This window comes from Erithacus rubecula, assembly GCF_903797595.1.
Source record: "Erithacus rubecula genome assembly, chromosome: W".
In the NCBI taxonomy this organism is placed as follows: domain Eukaryota; kingdom Metazoa; phylum Chordata; class Aves; order Passeriformes; family Muscicapidae; genus Erithacus; species Erithacus rubecula.
In genome coordinates this window covers 4,133,859-4,138,928 of record NC_136690.1, presented here as the reverse complement: position 1 = coordinate 4,138,928, position 5,070 = coordinate 4,133,859, and the positions used below count along the sequence as shown (strand labels likewise).

General features: G+C 47.1%; 1 long non-coding RNA gene across 1 annotated transcript; it reads left to right on the top strand.

The window, feature by feature from the left end:
• The first annotated feature begins 719 nt into the window (after positions 1-719).
• Positions 720-1,953, top strand: LOC306814050. Its single transcript, XR_013777078.1, has 2 exons — positions 720-869; positions 1,839-1,953. It is a non-coding gene; the product is annotated as an uncharacterized lncRNA (long non-coding RNA).
• Positions 1,954-5,070: the final 3,117 nt, after the last annotated feature.

The following is a 5,070-nucleotide window of genomic DNA, read 5'->3' as shown; positions in this document are numbered from 1 at the left end:
CCAGAAAAGTAACCACAAAGATGCATCCAGACTTGGGGGATAAGCCCTACCTGTTTCCAGGGACTATGCAGAAGACTTCTGCTTTGTGAGAATTTTGTGCAACATTTATAGTTTGTAAAGTGAAGTGTGTGTCATTCAGGAATTCAAGACTTGTCTCCCTTCAGTCTGCTCTCAAGGCAAGATGTTCACGGTCAGCTGGGAATTCCACCTCCCCGGCGCCAGAGAGAACTCAGGACAGGGCAGATGTCCAGTCTGGGTTGTCTCAGCAATTCCTGAAGGGGGAAGATGCCCTGAGTTATGGCCCAGCTGATGGACAGAATAGATGAGCTCTGCTGTACCATAGGGGAAGTCCTGGTGCAAGAACCTCATAGAACCAAGGGTGCGTTGTAACATTGTGATGCCTCCTGGAAACAAGCAGACCATGGTGACACCAATGAACTTCATGGAACAAAGGGTCCATTGTGATACTTTGGAGCTACAGATACCATTGTTGAGTACAGAACCTCATAGAATCAAATGTCCATTATGGCAGACCAAGGCCTCATAGAACCAAAATGGCATTGTGACACTCTGGAGCCCCATGGACCCAAATCTCCATTGTGACAGTACAGATCCTCATGGAATCAAGGGGTCTTTGTGACACTGCAAGGCCTCAGGGAACCAAGGAGTCCAAAGGTCTCAACATTCCTTGCAGGATTCTGCCTTGGGAAAGGAGAACCTGCTTGGTGGCACCTTGGGCTTGACACACACCTGAGAAGCGTGTCTGTTTGCAGTCGGGAAAATCAGGAGTTTTAGATTGCTTCAAAAGAGCCAGGAAAAAGCCCTGTTTGCTTGAGTGCAGCCAGATCTCCAAGCAAAGCAGGTTCCAGGTGAGTGAGGACCGACATATGGGGTTGGGGAATGTGGAGTGACGTTGTCCATATTGGGCCAGACCTCAAAGCACAACTTGTCTGAGCAGGCCAGACCTTCTGAGGAGAGACCCTGGATTAATATCAATCAGAGAATGCTGCAATCACCTCTGCTCCAAAGAGAACAGTAATAAAATATACTCTTTAAAGTAATAACAAATGTTTCTAGGAAACTCTTTGAATTAGTTCTCCATAACTGGAGTTGAAAACCATTGTAATGAACTGCACTGGACCAGAGGGAAATCAAGGCAATGCTGTGGTTTTTCAGTTCTTGCTTGATCCCAGTGAGCCCTGGTGTGCATTTGGTGCTACCAAGGAGCTCCAAATAATATTTTGGAAATATTGGCTGTCTCTCTGCAGTGCTGCCATTGCAAGTAGCTGCCTCTGTGCCAGGAGCCCAGCCTGGGTCAGAAGCACAGAAACAGCGCAAGGACTTTAATGAACCTTTGGGGGGTTGGGGCAGGGTCCCTGAACATCAGTCCCTGAGAGGGATTTGGAGAAACCTCTCAAGAATTCCAAGTCAGATTCAACCTCCAAAGCTTCTTCTACTTTAGTGAGTCTCACTGATAAACATGAAGGAGAAGGTTTCCCAAGGGTCGAATTAGAGGAGAAATTGATGACAATCATGCCAGGTTAGAAAAAAATAGGGTAAAGGAAGAAAAGAAACCTCTCAATTCAAAGTCCAAGGTTTCCTGAAGTTCTAATGGGTCCCACTGAGGGACATGACTGAGGTGTCCCCAGGTGCAGGTTTCTTGTTTACATGTTATATTTTTAAAGTGTGGGTTTATTGCTTTTATGATACATTTTTTTAAGGTTGGGCTTATTTTTTTAATGATACATTTTTTGGTGGGATTTTTTTCTTTTTCTGAATGAGGCAGAGAGACGGGACTTCTGAGTTGCTTTAGAAAGTGTGGTTTATTTTCTATACAGGCAGAAAGGTGAAGCTTGTATTACAGATGATCAGAGCATGGCTTAGAAGTCACAAGACTTACAACTACAAGGTCTTTTAAGGATTTGTTAACCAAGAAAACACTGTCAACAGAGATATTTGTGTTTCTAATTCAATACTAAGAAACTTCGTCTTATTGACTCATACCACAGTGTGAACTTTCTTAACCAATTATATCAGAACACACAAACTAACATTGCTGCACTCTGAAATCTCTTGTTGCCTTTGTTACTACCTATATTTTTTTATATCTTAAATTCTAAAGCTAAAGCTATCTCAACTCTGCTTTATTTTAAGCTTTGGCTTAAAAGCTCTGTGTTCTGAGAACTTCTTGCATTCTGATTTTCAACACCCAGGTTCCAGTTAGAACAGAACACTGGAGGCCGTGGTGACGTGTGGGAACAAACAAGGGAAAGGTGTCTCTGGGGCTGAGCAAACCTGGATGTGTTTCAGGAATGCAAAGGTCCAAGGCCTGAGCCCCAGCCCCTGGCAAGGCAGATCCTGTCCCTCCCTCATTGCTCAGGGCTCTTCCCAGGGCCACTGGGCTCTGAGGATGTGCAATGCCAAGGGCAGGACCATGGGACGGTCCCTGCCAGGCTGCTGAGCAGGGACAAGGAGGCAATGAGGCCCCAGCACAGCAAGGCTCACTTGTCCCCTGCTGGCCTTAGGCCCAGGGCCAGCAGCCATGGCCCAAGTGCTGCAGGAGTTGGCTCTGGCAGGGCGTTTCAGCTGCTGCCCATCCCTGTGCCCTCTGCAGCCCAGGCTGTCCTACGGTGTCCATGCACTGCGCTTCTGTCCCTGTAGGCTGTCATTATCCCCCGGCTGCCCCACCTTGCTGGTCCTTTCCTTTGCTGCCAGCTCTGGGTTCTGCCTGCCTCTGCCTGGACACACAAAGCCTTGGGCTGCTCCAGACTCCTTCTGGGGGACGTGTTGCACCACAACCCTGCCCTGGGAGAGAAATTGACCTTAATTCTTTCTTTCTCTGTCTGTTGTCTGCTGTCTGAAGGATCCACTGCCCCTAAAAACACCCTTACATCCCTCCCAGGGCCCTCCTCTGCTGTCCTCTGTCTCCACTCCACTGAGTACAGAGCTCCATCATTCATATAGAGTGTACATGTGCTTGCAGCCTCCCAATCCTACCTTGGGATATTATTGGACTCTCTCTTATGTGGTGGCAAATAAAAATCTTCTTGTCACAGTCTAAGAAAATCACCAGAGGACAAGGCAGCATCACCTGTGTGTCCTGGCTACTTTTGTCTGGGCACAATCCTTGGGTAGATGCAATTTTTGATGAAGATTCCCAGTTTCAGCCATTGACACCTTGGCGAGAACAGTAGTTCTTTTCCACTGGAAGGAAAGCACTGAGCCCCAGTGTTTGGTTCTAGATGAGAGAGCCCTCAGGAGGCCAAGGCAAACCAGATTAGTGCTGACAGATTTTTTCTGGGAGCTATCCTTGGATATACAGAATTTTAGAGGTGCAATATCAATTTCTAACATGGATGTCTGAAGAAGAATGATCGTTCTTTTCCACAGGAAGGAAAGCACGGAACATCGGTATTTCAGGGACATATGAAAGGTGGTCATCAGAAGCCAAGGCAAGGCAGACCTCTCTATCCTGGCAGCTTTTGTCTGAAAGGAAGCTTTGGATATAAGGAATTTTTTGGTGGAATTCACCATTCAGCCATTCCTGCATAGATATGAAGGATGGTTCTTTCTCATAGGAAGGAAAGCACAAAGCCCAAGTGTTTGAAAGCAGAAGAGGAGACTGGTTGTTCACAGGAGGCCAAGCCAGCCAGACCTTTTGGTCCTGGCAGCTTTTTTCATGGAGAAATCCTTGGATATACAGCATTTGGGGGAGTGAATCTGAATTTTCACCATGGACACCTTGATGAAATGGAAGATTCTTTTCCATAGGATGGAAAACACTGAGCCCCAGTGTTTCAAAAGCAGGTGAAAGGCAGCCCCCAAGAGGTAAAGGGCAGCCAGACCTGTCTGTCCTGTCAGCTTTCACTTGGGAACTATTCTTGGGTGTAGAGAGTTGTCAAGGTGGAATCCCAGTTTAAACCATGGATGTCTGGATGAGATTAATTTTTTTTTTTTCCATAGGAAAGAAAAGCATGAAGTCCAAGTGTTCTGGAAAAAGATGAGAGGTGGCCACCCATGGGCCAAGCCAGCCTGACCTATTTCTTCTGACACCTTTCATTTGGGGGCCATCCTTGGACACAGGTTTTGGAGGTGGAATCTCAAGTTTGGCCATGGGTGCCATGTTGGATTCCCAAAATTGGTCATGGGCACCTGGAGAAGCACAGTTCTTTTCCAAAGAAAAGAAAGCACAGAACCCCAATGTTTTAGTAGCAGATGAGAAGAGACCCTCAACATCCCAAAGTAAGCCAGACATGTCAGGGGGCCCCTGGGAGGCCAAATCAGCCTGACCTTTCTATGTTCCCTCAGTTCCATGAGGCACCAGAGTGTCACAATGGTCTCTTTGCTTCCATGAGGTTCCATGGTGTCTCCAGGGTGTCCCTGAACCCACATTGTCACAACTGACCCACGGTTCCATGAGGTTCTACAGTGTCACCATGGTCGTTGTCAGAGGCTGGATGAGATCAATGTCCCAGACACCTCAGGATGAGCTGTCAGTCAGTCACACAGTGGGCCGGTGCTGACACAGGCTCTGATTGCCCGAGCAATCACAAGTCCCACCTGGGGGGAGGCCCACGAAGGCCCAGGGGCTCAAAACAGGGAGCAGGCGCTGAGCCCATGGTCTGTGCCCTGCCTTCAGCTGGGGGCTGTGTCTCACCCACACTGGAACCCTAGGAGTTGGTAGCCATCTGTGTGTCTTTCTACAGAGCTTCTGTCTTTCTGTCTCTCTCTCTCTCCTCTCCTAATGCTCTTTATATAGAACAGTTTTGGTTATCTCAACAACTGAAGTGTTTAAAGATTTCTAAGGTTATATGGGTTAAGTTTATGAAGTTCCTGCAATGATAAGTGTTTTATGTTGAATTAGATGTTGTATTAAATCCTTTTCAAGCATTCCTTGATTTTCTACAATTTGCCAGTAAAATTTTGTGTCATTTTGACCTCTTGAGAATATCTGGCTGGGGTTTCTTTTGTGCACCAAGCCCGAGTACAGGAACCTTTGGTCACCCCCAGCATTTCAGTGTTCTGGGGTGTTACAGCCTTGCAGGCTCACAGTTGCCTCTTGTCTCCATG